Source organism: Coregonus clupeaformis, chromosome 34 (assembly GCF_020615455.1).
Source record: "Coregonus clupeaformis isolate EN_2021a chromosome 34, ASM2061545v1, whole genome shotgun sequence".
In the NCBI taxonomy this organism is placed as follows: Eukaryota; Metazoa; Chordata; class Actinopteri; order Salmoniformes; family Salmonidae; genus Coregonus; species Coregonus clupeaformis.
In genome coordinates this window covers 35,998,005-36,013,142 of record NC_059225.1, presented here as the reverse complement: position 1 = coordinate 36,013,142, position 15,138 = coordinate 35,998,005, and the positions used below count along the sequence as shown (strand labels likewise).

Genomic DNA, 15,138 nt, shown 5'->3' with positions numbered 1-15,138 from the left:
CTGGAGTTACAGGGAGTAAGCTGTACTCTCAGGCCCAGTGAGAGAGGGTTTTACTAGGCAGGGAGTGTGGAACTAGAGGCCTGTAGTTCCAGAGGTCACAAAGGTCAATGTGGGCCTGCATGGAAGTCATTAGGGCCACAGGGAAAAGGCACAAGTGAATAGGTGGGTGAGTCAAACTGACTCACAGGGGGGAAGAGCAGGCAGACCCTGTGGAGGCTGGCTGCTCTCTCCCCCTTTTTTTTAGGCCTGCTGTACCCCTGGAGTTACCCCTAACGTCAAATAACATTAGGCTATGTTAATCTATTCTTGATTAAAGAATCATCAAAGTTTGTGAAAAAGTAGACTGTGGGTAGCGCTATTGAGCACCCCATGGCCACCAGGGGTATGGGATTGCATAATTATTTCTGATTAATGTAAAATATTATTTGTGCCAAGCCATAAGACTGAGCTACAAAAAACATTCCATGACCAGACCTGACCTCTATACAACACCAGGAAACCTTTGTAAAAGGTTAATGGCAGAAAACAAGTGTATGTATAGAAATGCTTATAGAAACGTTGTTACATCGATATTGATGCTTCAAGAAGCTCAAAAAATTGACAATATTAACATTCAACAGCCGATATGTGGCCTTTCAACCCCTATACCCATTACCCATTATTTGTGGTCCTCTGTAGCTCAGCTGGTAGAGCACGGCGCTTGTAAAGCCAAGGTAGTGGGTACGATCCCCGGGACCAACCATACACAAAAATGTATGCACGCATGACTGTAAGTCGCTTTGGATAAAAGCGTCTGCTAAATGGCATATTATTATATTATTTACATTTTACATTTAAGTCATTTAGCAGACGCTCTTATCCAGAGCGACTTACAGTTAGTGCATACATATTTTTTTTTATACTGGCCCCCCGTGGGAATCAAACCCACAACCCTGGCGTTGCAAACGCCATACTCTATCAACTGAGCTACATCCCTGCCGGCCATTCCCTCCCCTACCCTGGACGACGCTGGGCCAATTGTGCGCCGCCCATGAGTCTCCCGGTCGCGGCCGGCTGCGACAGAGCCTGGATTGTCTCCGTACTGCTGTGCTGTTTGTTGCTACTTGGCTACCTGCCAAACTATTCACGTTTTACTTTTAATAAACGTTTAATCAATCTCTGTGTTCAACAAATTTACCAACTTTTTAGTTTTGTCCTCACTCATCTTTTTTCGTTAAACTTTTTCACCCCGGACGTTTATCCCGAGACAGAAGAGTCATTTTCCTGTGCGTTTTAGCTGCCAACTTTACGTTATTTTCCTTTTTTCCATCGCAACTTTTTTCCCTTATTCAACTTTTTTCACTCCGGACGCTTTATCTGGACATGGTTCATCAACATCTTCAACAGCCGAAGCTAAGTAGTAACATTAACATGATGTCTTCTAATTGCAGTCGCTGTACTCATAATATACAGGAGAATTCTCGCCTTACGGCGAGAATAGCTGTGCTACAAGCCCAGCTTCAGACGCAATCGTTAGGCAAGGGTAATATCAGTGTAGGAAAGGAAGAAACAGCGTCTGTGCCACCAGTAAGTACAGACAGTAACGTTAGTATAAATCCTCCCGCACAGTCCCCGCAGCCGGACAACTTTCTCATGGCTTCTGGAGGGAAATACTGTTGGAATGCTCAACCGGTGTCGCTCATTCAGCCGACAGAAACCTTCAACCGGTTTTCCCCATTATGTAGCGAGTCGGAGTCTGAGTCTGAGTCTTCTCTAGTCTCTACTCCTCCCGTTACGGGTCTGAGACTCCGAAGGCTCCCACCATTAGCTCTGACAAATTGAAAACCCTAGTCATTGGCGACTCCATTACCCGCAGTATTAGACTTAAACGAATCACCCAGCGATCATACACTGTTTACCAGGGGGCAGGGCTACCGACGTTAAGGCTAATCTAAAGATGGTGCTGGCTAAAGCTAAAACTGGCGAGTGTAGAGAGTATAGAGATATTGTTATCCACGTCGGCACCAACGATGTTAGGATGAAACAGTCAGAGGTCACCAAGTGCAACATAGCTTCAGCGTGTAAATCAGCTAGAAAGATGTGTCGGCATCGAGTAATTGTCTCTGGCCCCCTCCCAGTTAGGGGAAGTGACGAGCTCTACAGCAGAGTCTCAGCACTTAATCGCTGGTTGAAAACTGTTTTCTGCCCCTCCCAAAAGATAACATTTGTGGATAATTGGCCCTCTTTCTGGGACTCACCCACAAACAGGACCAAGCCTGACCTGCTGAGGAGTGACGGACTCCATCCTAGCTGGAGGGGTGCTCTCCTCTTATCTACCAACATAGATAGGGCTCTAACTCCTCTAGCCCCACAGTGAAATAGGGTGCAGGCCAGGCAGCAGGCTGTTAGCCAACCTGCCAGCTTAGTGGAGTCTGCCAATAGCACAGTCAGTGTAGTCAGCTCAGCCATACCCATTGAGACTGTGTCTGTGCCTCGATCTAGGTTGGGCAAAACTAAACATGGCGGTGTTCACCCTAGCAATCTTATTAGGATAAAGACCTCCTCCATTCCTGCCATTATTGAAAGAGATCGTGATACCTCACATCTCAAAATAGGGTTACTTAATGTTAGATCCCTCACTTCAAAGGCAGTCATAGTCAATGAACTAATCACTGATCATAATCTTGATGTGATTGGCCTGACTGAAACATGGCTTAAGCCTGATGAATTTGCTGTGTTAAATGAGGCCTCACCTCCTGGTTACACTAGTGACCATATTCCCTGTGCATCCCGCAAAGGCGGAGGTGTTGCTAACATTTACGATAGCAAATTTCAATTTACAAAAAAAAATGGCGTTTTCATCTTTTGAGCTTCTAGTCATGAAATCTATGCAGCCTACTCAATCACTTTTTATAGCTACTGTTTACAGGCCTCCTGGGCCATATACAGCGTTCCTCTCTGAGTTTCCTGAATTCCTATCAGACCTTGTAGTCATAGCAGATCATATTCTAATTTTTGGTGATTTTAATATTCACATGGAGAAGTCCACAGACCCACTCCAAAAGTCTTTCGGAGCCATTATCGACTCAGTGGGTTTTGTCCAACATGTCTCTGGACCTACTCACTGCCACAGTCATACACTGGACCTAGTTTTGTCCCATGGAATAAATGTTGTAGATCTTAATGTTTTTCCACAAAATCCTGGACTATCGGACCACCATTTTATTACGTTTGCAATCGCAACAAATAATCTGCTCAGACCCCAACCAAGGAGCATCAAAAGTCGTGCTATAAATTCTCAGACAACACAAAAATTCATTGATGCCCTTCCAGACTCCTTCTGCCTACCCAAGGACGTCAGAGGACAAAAATCAGTTAACCACTTAACTGAGGAACTCAATTTAACCTTGCGCAATACCCTAGATGCAGTTGCACCCCTAAAAACGAAAAACATTTGTCATAAGAAACTAGCTCCCTGGTATACAGAAAATACCCGAGCTTTGAAGCAAGCTTCCAGGAAATTGGAACGGAAATGGCGCCACACCAAACTGGAAGTCTTCCGACTAGCTTGGAAAGACAGTACCGTGCAGTACCGAAGAGCCCTCACTGCTGCTCGATCATCCTACTTTTCCAACTTAATCGAGGAAAATAAGAACAATCCAAAATTTCTTTTTGATACTGTTGCAAAGCTAACTAAAAAGCAGCATTCCCCAAGAGAGGATGGCTTTCACTTCAGCAGTGATAAATTCATGAACTTCTTTGAGGAAAAGATCATGACCATTAGAAAGCAAATTACGGACTCCTCTTTGAATCTGCGTATTTCTCCAGGGCTTAGCTGTCCTGGATCTGCACAGCTCTGCGAGGGCCTGGGATCGGGAGAGACACTTAAGTGTTTTAGTACTATATCTCTTGACACAATGATGAAAATAATCATGGCCTCTAAACCTTCAAGCTGCATACTGGATCCTATTCCTACTAAACTGCTGAAGGAGCTGCTTCCTGTGCTTGGCCCTCCTATGTTGAACATAATAAACAGCTCTCTATCCACCGGATGTGTACCAAACTCACTAAAAGTGGCAGTGATAAAGCCTCTCTTGAAAAAGCCAAACCTTGACCCGGAAAATATAAAAAACTATCGGCCTATATCGAATCTTCCATTCCTCTCAAAAATTTTAGAAAAAGCTGTTGCGCAGCAACTCACTGCCTTTCTGAAGACAAACAATATATACGAAATGCTTCAGTCTGGTTTTAGACCCCATCATAGCACTGAGACTGCACTTGTGAAGGTGGTAAATGACCTTTTAATGGCGTCAGACCGAGGCTCTGCGTCTGTCCTCGTGCTACTAGACCTTAGTGCTGCCTTTGACACCATCGATCACCACATTCTTTTGGAGAGACTGGAAACCCAAATTGGTCTACACGGACAAGTTCTGGCCTGGTTTAGATCCTACCTGTCGGAAAGATATCAGTTTGTCTCTGTGAATGGTCTGTCCTCCGACAAATCAACTGTACATTTCGGTGTTCCTCAAGGTTCCGTTTTAGGACCACTATTGTTTTCACTATATATTTTACCTCTTGGGGATATTATTCGAAAACATAATGTTAACTTTCACTGCTATGCGGATGACACACAGCTGTACATTTCAATGAAGCATGGTGAAGCCCCAAAATTGCCCTCGCTAGAAGCCTGTGTTTCAGACATAAGGAAGTGGATGGCTGAAAACTTTTTACTTTTAAACTCGGACAAAACAGAGATGCTTGTTCTAGGTCCCAAGAAACAAAGAGATCTTCTGTTAAATCTGACAATGAATCTTGATGGTTGTAAAGTCGTCTCAAATAAAACTGTGAAGGACCTAGGCGTTACTCTTGACCCTGATCTCTCTTTTGACGAACATATCAAGACTGTTTCAAGGACAGCTTTTTTCCATCTACGTAACATTGCAAAAATCAGAAATTTTCTGTCCAAAAAATGATGCAGAAAAATTAATCCATGCATTTGTTACTTCTAGGTTAGACTACTGCAATGCTCTATTTTCCGGCTACCCGGATAAAGCACTAAATAAACTTCAGTTAGTGCTAAATACGGCTGCTAGAATCCTGACTAGAACCAAGAAATTTGATCATATTACTCCAGTGCTAGCTTCCCTACACTGGCTTCCTGTTAAGGCAAGGGCTGATTTCAAGGTTTTACTGTTAACCTATAAAGCGTTACATGGGCTTGCTCCTACCTATCTTTCCGAGTTGGTCCTGCCGTACATACCAATACGTACGCTACGGTCACAAGACGCAGGCCTCCTAATTGTCCCTAGAATTTCTAAGCAAACAGCGGGAGGCAGGGCTTTCTCCTATAGATCTCCATTTTTATGGAACAGTCTGCCTACCCATGTGAGAGACGCAGACTCGGTCTCAACCTTTAAGTCTTTACTGAAGACTTATCTCTTCAGTAGGTCATATGATTGAGTGTAGTCTGGCCCAGGAGTGTGAAGGTGAACGGAAAGGCTGGAGCAACGAACAGCCCTTGCTGTCTCTGCCAGGCCGGTTCCCCTCTCCACTGGGGTTCTCTGCCTCTAACCCTGTTGCAGGGGCTGAGTCACTGGCTTGCTGGTGCTCTTTCATGCCGTCCCTGGGAGGGTGCGTCACTTGAGTGGGTTGAGTTACTGACGTGATCTTCCTGTCTGGGTTGGCGCCCCCCCTTGGTTTGTGCTGTGGTGGAGACCTCTGTGGGCTATACTCGGCCTTGTCTCAGGATTGTAAGTTGGTGGTTGGGGATATCCCTCTAGTGGTGCGGGGGCTGTGCTTTGGCGGAGTGGGTGGGGTTATATCCTTCCTGTTTGGCCCTGTCCGGGGTTTCTTCGGATGGGGCCACAGTGTCTCCCGGACCGCTCCTGTCTCAGCCTCCAGTATTTATGCTGCAGTAGTTTATGTGTCGGGGGGCTGGGGTTAGTTGGTTATACCTGGAGTACTTCTCCTGTCTTATCCAGTGTCCTGTGTGAATTTAAGTATGCTCTCTCTCTAATTCTCTCGTTCTCTCTTTCTCTCTGAGAACCTGAGCCCTAGGACCATACGTCAGGACTACCGGGCATGATGACACCTTGCTGTCCCCAGTCCGCCTGGCCTTGCTGCTATTCCAGTTTCAACTGTTCTGCCTGCGGCTACGAAACCCCTACCTGTCCCAGACCTGCTGTTTTCAACTCTTAATGATCGGCTATGAAAAGCCAACTGAGAGACCTGAGCCCTAGGACCATACGTCGGGACTACCGGCCGTGGTGACTCCTTGCTGTCCCCAGTCCGCCTGGCCTTGCTGCTATTCCAGTTTCAACTGTTCTGCCTGCGGTTATGGAACCCCTACCTGTCCCAGACCTGCTGTTTTCAACTCTTAATGATCGGCTATGAAAAGCCAACTGAGATTTATTCCTGATTATTATTTGACCATGCTTGTCACTTATGAACATTTTTGAACATCTTGGCATGGTTCTGTTATAATCTCCACCCGGCACAGCCAGAAGAGGACTGGCCACCCCTCATAGCCTGGTTCCTCTCTAGGTTTCTTCCTAGGTTTTGCCTTTCTAGGGAGTTTTTCCTAGCCACCGTGCTTCTACACCTGCATTACTAGCTGTTTGGGGTTTTAGGCTGGGTTTCTGTACAGCACTTCGAGATATTAGCTGATGTAAGAAGGGCTATATAAAATAAAATTGATTGATTGATTGATTGATTCGAACCAGGATCTCTAGTGGCACAGTTAGCACTGCGATGCAGTGCCTTAGACCACTGCGCCACTCATTATTACCCGCATGGCCTTATAACCGCACTTCTATTGCCATGGTCCTCGGCACATCATATTCCTGATAAGCAACTGCTTTTCTAAAAAGCAGTTGAGGCATGATTTGGCTTTGATCTTCATCAAATATTTTCGCGGACAACTAGCTTAGAGCGCAAACAGATAGACGGTCTGTCTCAATGTGCTAAACATGCTGCATGTCAATATGACTCAGGGGTAGGCCTATATCCAACAGAACAAATTCAGGTAAATTAATATATGTAATAGCATTAAATATACTGTGTATATAATCCATATATATATATATATATATATATATAACAAAAAATAAGATATGTTGATATACATGTAGGCCTATGTATTTTAATATATAGCCTAGCTACGCCTAGCCTATAGGCCTATAATAAACTCAGATATGAATTGCGAAGATCAAGGTCAGTTGTCCAAAATGCAACATTTTCATTACTTTTGATTATTATTTTCTCATTACTCATAAGACATTCACTAAGTACTAAAGTTGATCAGCCCAATCCACTGCTCATAACTAATATATCAACATTGTACTATGTGCTTAGGCATCTGGTTATAAGTAGTCCACTTTCCAAGGAGTAGGGTGGAATTTGTCTCCCGAGTGGCGCAGTGGTCTAAGGCACTGCATCGCAGTGCTAGCTGTGCCACTAGAGATCCTGGTTCAAATCCAGGCTCTGTTGTAGCTGGCCGTGACCGGCACACACATGCGGCGGCGCACAATTGGCCCAGTGTAGGGGAGGGAATGGCCGGCAGGGATGTAGCTCAGTTGGTAGAGCATGGTTTTTGCAACGCCATGGTTGTGGGTTCGCTTCCCAAGGGGGGACAGTATATAAAAATAATAATACAAAAAAATGTGTGCTGTCGCTCTGGATAAGAGCGTCTGCTAAATGCCAAAAATATATATTTGGAAAGAAAGGATCCTGTACTTTTGTCCATTGAACTAACATTGTTAAAGTAGAAAGACAGAAGGAAACAAGAGTGACCTTTATGTTTGGAACGAATGCATCTGAGACTTAATGTTGTAGCTTAACTATATTGGAAAAGGCACAGGTAAAATGAGGAACTATGTATATTAACCCGTGTGCCTTTTCTAATAGTGAGCCAACGTTTTATTCCAGGACCACAGACAGCTACTGCTAGCTAGTGCGGTAGAAATGCAAGGAATGCCGTGGCGAGTTCAGAACCACGGCAGTGGAGACTGGAGAGTGTCACTAACAACAAATAGGAAGACCACAAGATGATTTCTGCCTACTGTAAACAGTCAAATCACGATAAAATCTGTGATTTTCAACCATCTGTCCTAGTACTGTCTGATTCATATAGCCTGATTTTTGTTTGTTCTTTATTATATCAAATTATTGCTTCTGTATGGGGTGCTTTGGCTGAAAGACCAACACGTTTGATCTGGAGCCCATTGACTAGATAACTTGCAAATTAACAGTCTATACAGTAAATATTGTTGTATCTACTCCATAAGATAATTAGCTATGTGCATTGTGTTATAGAATAGGCAGAAGCGAAAGGTCAAGAATGGACAGAGAGTGGAATTAAACGTACATATTTAGTAACATAGTAAAATGAATCAATTCAAACATAAAATACAAAAATACTCAACTTCTGACTACTTTAATACACATATAAAGTGAATTTATCACAATACTTTTGGTCCCCTAAAATGGGGGGACTATGCACAAAAAGTGTTTTCTAAACGGTTCACCAGATATGGATGAAAATACCCTCAAATTAAAGATGGCAGGCTGACTTTAACCTCATAGTTAACCTTGTATCATTTCAAATCAAAAGTGCTGGAGTACAGAGCCAAAACAACAAAAAATGTGTCACAGTTGCAATACTTTTGTAGCTCACTGTATATCAAGAAGCTCTAAATGCATATTCTCATGAAACTGATTGAGATCAAATGGTTGGCATGCTGATGCTCCATGAACGTTTCAATGGGAAATCATGACGAATCTAGCCAACCATTTATGATTGACAGTGATAAATGTGAAGGGAGAGTGAGGAAGACATTTGTGCATAAAGTAGAGGTTAAACTGGAGAAAACCGGTCCTCGGCCTTGATCCAGTCATCGTCCCATTTCTTGCCACTGTAAGACAAGAAAGAAAACATAAAAAGGAATGTCATGTTTTTAAGCAGAAATAGAAAATAAATCATTCAATATTTAATCGTGAGCAAGGGTTGCACCTATTCTTTTCAAACGGTTTTATGATTTTTGGTTGCACCTTGTCTCCCGTTGGTCGAGCACCTTCTCCCCTCAAATATATATTATTTCAACTACATAAAGTGCCTTGCAAAAGTATTCATACCCCTTGGATTTCTCCACATTTTATTGTGTTACAAAGTTGGATTGAAATTGATTTCATTTAGATTTTTCGTCAACAATCAACTCAAAATTGTGTACTCTAATGTCAAAGTGGATGAACATTTAGATTTTTTTATGAAGACTAATTCAACATTTGAGAACTAAAATAGTCGTTACATAAGTATTTCAGCCCCTTTGTTTAGGCATGCCTAAATTATTTCACAAGTTACATTTGGCTTAACAAATCACATAATATGTTATATGGACTCAATAGGGGTTGACATTATATTTGAATGACTACCCATACCTCTGTCCCCCATACATACAACATCTGTAAGGTCCCTCAGTCAATTATTGAATTTCAAGCTCAGATTCAACTACAAAGACCAGGTAGCTTTTCGAAAGCCTCATAAAAAAGAGCAGTGATTGGTAGATGGGTAACAATAACAAATCAGACATTGCATATCTCTTTAAGTATGATCAAGTTAATAATTATGGTGTGGATTATGTATTAAACCACCAAGACACATCAAAGATAGTCATCCTTCTGAACTGAGCTGCAGGACATGAATGAAATTGCTCAGGGGTGTTACCATGAGGCCATTGGTGATTTTAAAACAGTTACAGGCTGCAATGGTAGAAAAACTGAGAATGGATTAACATCATTGTAGTGACACCACAATAATGACTTAAATGACAGTAAAAAAAAGAATAGAAATACACATAATACCTCAAATCCAAAATATGTATCTTGTATGCACTAAAGTTAATACTGAAAAAAATTAACTGCAAAGGAATATACTTTTTTGTCTAAATGCAAAACCTTATGATGTTTCGGTCAAAACCAACACAACACATCACTGAGTAACTAACTCCGTATTTTCAAGTTTGGTGCTGGCTGCATCATGGTATGGGTATGCTTGACATCATTAAAAAGTGTGGAGTTTTTCAGGATGAAAAGAAACGGGATGGAGCTAAGCACAGACAAAATGCTAAAGAAAAATCTGGTTCAGTCTGCTTTACACCAGACATTGGGAGAGGAATTCACCTTTCAGCATGACAATAACCTACAACACAATGACAAATCTACACTGGAGTTGCTTAGCAAGAAGACAGAGAATGTTCTTGAGTTGCCAAGTTAAAGTTTGGACTTAAATCTGATTGGAAATCTATTGCAAGACTTTAAAATTGCTGTCTAGCCATGATCCCCAACATATTGACCTAGCTTGAAGAATTATGGAACGAATAATGGGCTAATATTGCACAATCCTGGTGTTAAGCTCTAAGAGACTTACCCGAGAAGACTTACAGCTGTTATCGCTGTCAAAGGCGTTTCCAAGGGGTATGACTACTTTTGCAAGGCACTGTAACGTTAGATCCAATACCAAGGTACAAGCAAAACCATATGTATTTGGACAGTGAAGCTAAAATGTGAAATATGGATCTATACTCCAGAATTTAGTTTTTTAAATAAAAGGTTTAATGTACTATAACTTTAATACACTATAAGTGAATTTGTCAAAATACTTATGGCTTCTTCAATTGGGGGGGACTATATGCATAAAGTGCTTTCTTTTCAAAATTGTAAAAAGGTGACCTTCTGTACTATCGCCTCCTATGAAACATTTTATCTCAAATTCAAAATCCTGGAGTTTAGATTAAAATTGTACATTTTAGCTTCACTGTCAAAATACATATGGTATTGAGTGTACAGTATATTCTCAATTCTTTCTAGGAGATTAGTTGAAGTAAACACACCATCCAGAGCATGGTTTCCATCTCACTTTCTGCTCCTGATCCTTTATTATGCAAGAAATATATATGGGTAATTCTTCAACTATGGTACTCTTTGAGCTAGACAGTTTCAGAAAATAAAAACATTTCTACAAACAATTTTTTAGTATCAGTTGGTTTCTCAATCTGTCTGGAAACCTTCCCTGAAGTTGGCTGTGATGATTTGTATTTACTAATATATATTTTTTGCCATTTTTATCTGACAGTCCAAGAAAACGGTCATTTCCATCACATAACAAAACATGTATTTTTAAGAGAAAATAATGAAATATCTTCTGTTATAAATATATTTGATTAAATAGCACACACATATCTGTTCAAATTTGTAATTTATTATTTTTTTCAGAAATGTAACTGTAAAGATTTTACAATGTTTACACTAAAAAACACCTAAAACTAGGTCAATGGAACATTTCATTTTCTTATCATAGCTCAAAAAATCATATATTTCTCAAAGTGTATACACAAATCTTAGCCCTAACTGCACAATTATCAACACCACTGAATATAGTTGGTTTGATTGTATGTTTTTTATGTTTTACTTTAAAATATGTGTTGTGGTGGAAATGACATGGCGTGGCGGAAATGACAGATAGGCAACTTCCAATTAAAAACAATTTTTCTACTGCTCTATGTGGTGAACCAGAGCAAATCAATAAGCAACAGCATTTGTGAACAAAAACATATCACCAATATTTTTAAATTAAAAACAATCCAAAAAATGAAAAAACATGAATTTGTGTTAAAAATCAGCAAATCATTTCTTCACTGTTTTCTACATGCTGAACTAGAGCAAACTAGTACAAACTAGAGCAAACCCTTTATGTCATCATTACCTTAACATAACCTTAATATAACCAGTTGAATAACAGATAAAATAGGCAATATATTTTGAAATTGAAAACTTATATGCCTATGCTGAACCAGAGCAAACACTCTGTACTTAAACATTACTGTCATGTGTGTTATATTGTAAATCCATGTACTGTCAAACGTAATCATGTGGAATAACAAGTTGAATCTGACTAAATAGACATTGTATTTGCTAAATACTGTATCTGTCAAACTTGCATATGGGCCAGAGGTTCAGTTATGTTTCATGGTCAAGAACAGAGCATATTTCTTTCCAAACTGTTGGCTCCACCATCACATGCCTCTTTGTTACTGGTTGAGGCTCTGGGACCAGCCTGATCACATCTTCTGGCCGGTACCAAATAACATCGTCTCTCATAGGCCAGAATAACTTGTTTTTGCCAATATGACTCATGGTTCTCACCAGAGCACAACCCTCAGGGTCCACATCCTGTATAATGCCAGGGTAAGGATCCCCATCATACCGTACCACACACCAACTTCCAATCAGTCCCTCATGCAGGTCTATGATGGGTTGAGATGTGCTGGTAAGTGTGCTTGAACTTTTTTTGTATTTTTCAACTTTTCTGAGGGCATCCTCAAGCTTTTGTTTAATGTCATTAAGATCTCTGTACACCTTTGCTTTTGCCTTCGCAACCTTTTTTCTCCCTCTTTTCCTCTGTGGAGTTCTCTCTGGTGTAAGCTCACACAGCTGAGGTGTTTCAGGGATGTCTTCTGCATTAACACTCATGTTGTCTGGTGATGGTGGTGGTGTTGTATGTGCCATGAAACTATTCACTGCTGAGACCATTTTCCATTTCCTACGTCTGTTTCGTTGAGAAATTCGCCACTGTCTTCTCATTTTTCGTTGTTCTCTTTTCGGCATTTCTGTCACAGATTTAACAACACCTTGTTGCTTTTTCTTCAGGTATCTTTCTCTGTCCTTCTTGAGGGACTCTGCATATTTAAGTGGATCTGATTTTATTCTTTCTCTGTATGATCTTGACCTCTGTGCTGTGGTATTGCTTGCCATCTTAAAGAAAGAGCCAAGACATCATGTCAAACCTACTTATCTATTGTTCTCTTATTTACCAACAATATTGTAATATTGTTAAAACTGTTTTTGAATTTAGTATCAGTATTATAGCCCAAATAATTTGCTGTTTAGCACGAACAATGTCATTTCCACCACAACCTGTCTTTACCACCACAATGAACACTGTGGTGGAAATGACTGTGGTGGAAATGACATTTCCCCACTTTCCCTCTAAAATCTCATGCTATGTTAGCCTGCTAATATTAGTTTTAGAGTTAGCATTAAATATACACAAATTACACATTATTAAATTAAATGTATCCAGTTATTTTTACGTCCATGTGAAATATGAGCTGTTTGGAAATGACGACCAATAAACATACTCTCAGTTTTACTCATATTTACCTTGATTTTTCTTCTTTTCATTACCCCCTGTAGAGGACACCATTTCATCCAGCCATGTGTTCCACTGTGGAGTTTGTACTCCTGAGTGGCGCAGTGGTCTAAGGCACTGCATCGCAGTGCTAACTGTGTCACTAGAGATCCTGGTTCGAATCCAGGCTCTGTCGCAGCCGGCCGCGACCGGGAGACTCATGGGCGGCGCACAATTGGCCCAGCGTCGTCCAGGGTAGGGGAGGGAATGGCCGGCCGGGATGTAGCTCAGTTGATAGAGCATGGCGTTTGCAACGCCAGGGTTGTGGGTTCGATTCCCACGGGGGGCCAGTATAAAAAAATATGTATTCACTAACTGTAAGTCGCTCTGGATAAGAGCGTCTGCTAAATGACTAAAATGTAAATGTAAAAATGAGTTTCTGTTGCTATGGTTACTAAATATACAAACCTAAAACACTGATCCCAGGATTCTATTTTGTACAGGGTGGTGGAAATGACAGTGACCCCAAGGGACAAGGGTTCTATTTATGAAAAATATAGGAAAATGTGAATATGTATCACAATATATAATATGTAGAATTGAAATAAATGGTATTTTATCATTTGTACTTGAAATCTACATTATTTAAATATTTAATTTAGAATTAAGCGAGGTTGAAGATACAAAGTCTGGCTTAGGGACAGAGGGAAAACAGTAAAAACCATGCATAAAAGGCCTCATATTATATAATAAAAAGAATGATTGAGCCATGATACATTTTTTATAAGTTCCCCTTAGGGTGGAGTAAGTATGACAAAAACAAAAAAGAAGAAATGTTTTTTAGTTTTTATTATTTCATCCAGGGACAAGAAAAGTACCATAGTTAAAGAATCACCCATATATACTTTTTTTTTTTTAAAGCTGCACTATGCAGAAATCTCTCCACAATGTCATGGTTGCTAATGTCAGCTGTTTGAAGCTGCTGTACAAAACCAAAGTAAAAGACTCTAAAACAAAACTTAAGAACGGGAAACATAGAAATAACGCACACTGTTGAACAGATCTACTGCTTCTTAGACTTGCTTTCAAGTAGAATGAAAGATCTGTAACTCACATTTCTATGTGAATTTGGTTACATGTTGCCACTTTAACAAGGTCTATGTACTGCAAGTTAACTACAATTGGTGTTGCACTAGGATTAGCCTGTAAATACAGTCACAGGAATTTCAATGTACTGCAGATGATTTACCTCCTCTGAAGTTCTATTGGCAAGAATTTCGAGAATAGGGAAAATCATTTGCCCCGGATGCACTGAAACCATAAATACATTTATTTAATCACCACCCATCAGAACATTAATGAAGTTAGTGTGCCAGTCATTTGCATTATTCACTTTACATCTATGCCTAGCCTTAGACTACGCTCTTAGAAATTGTTATTTGGCTGTCCCCATAGGAGAACCCTTTTTTGTTCCAGGTAGAACCCTTAAGACAAAGGGTTATACATGGAACCCAATAGTGTTCTACCTGGAACCAAAAAGGGTTCTACTATGGGGTCAGCTGAAGAACCCTTTTGGAACCCTTTTTTCTAAGAGTGTATAATATGCCTGCCTCCCGAAAAGTAGGGGACCATCAATCACTGGAATTGTTGTATTAATTTATTAAAAAACATAATTGAAGTTATTGACAGCATTACGATTTATTAATAAACAATATAAGTTAGATACTGATTTACCTTTTCGCATGTAGTCATATTTCCTCTTCCTTGGTCGTGGTTGGAAGGGGTTGTTTGTGTCATGCTCAGTGGGTTGGAATTTTTTTAGGGTGACAGGGTGACAGGACTTTATCCCAGTCTTCTTTGGTTCGGTTTGGGTGTAGCTGGTCTCCTGGGCGGTGGGGGTTAGCGGGGGTTCAACCAGGTTGGGGATCCGGGTGTAGCTGGTCTCCTGGGTGGTGGGGGATATCAGGTGTTCAACC

The 15,138-nt window shown here is 40.8% G+C and overlaps 1 long non-coding RNA gene across 1 annotated transcript; it reads right to left on the bottom strand.

The window, feature by feature from the left end:
* Window positions 1–11,213: 11,213 nt before the first annotated feature.
* On the bottom strand, window positions 11,214–13,264 carry LOC121549581. The gene is made up of 2 exons (XR_005996837.1): window positions 13,195–13,264; window positions 11,214–12,786 (listed from the first exon to the last, which is right to left on the bottom strand). It is a non-coding gene; the product is annotated as an uncharacterized LOC121549581 (long non-coding RNA).
* Window positions 13,265–15,138: the final 1,874 nt, after the last annotated feature.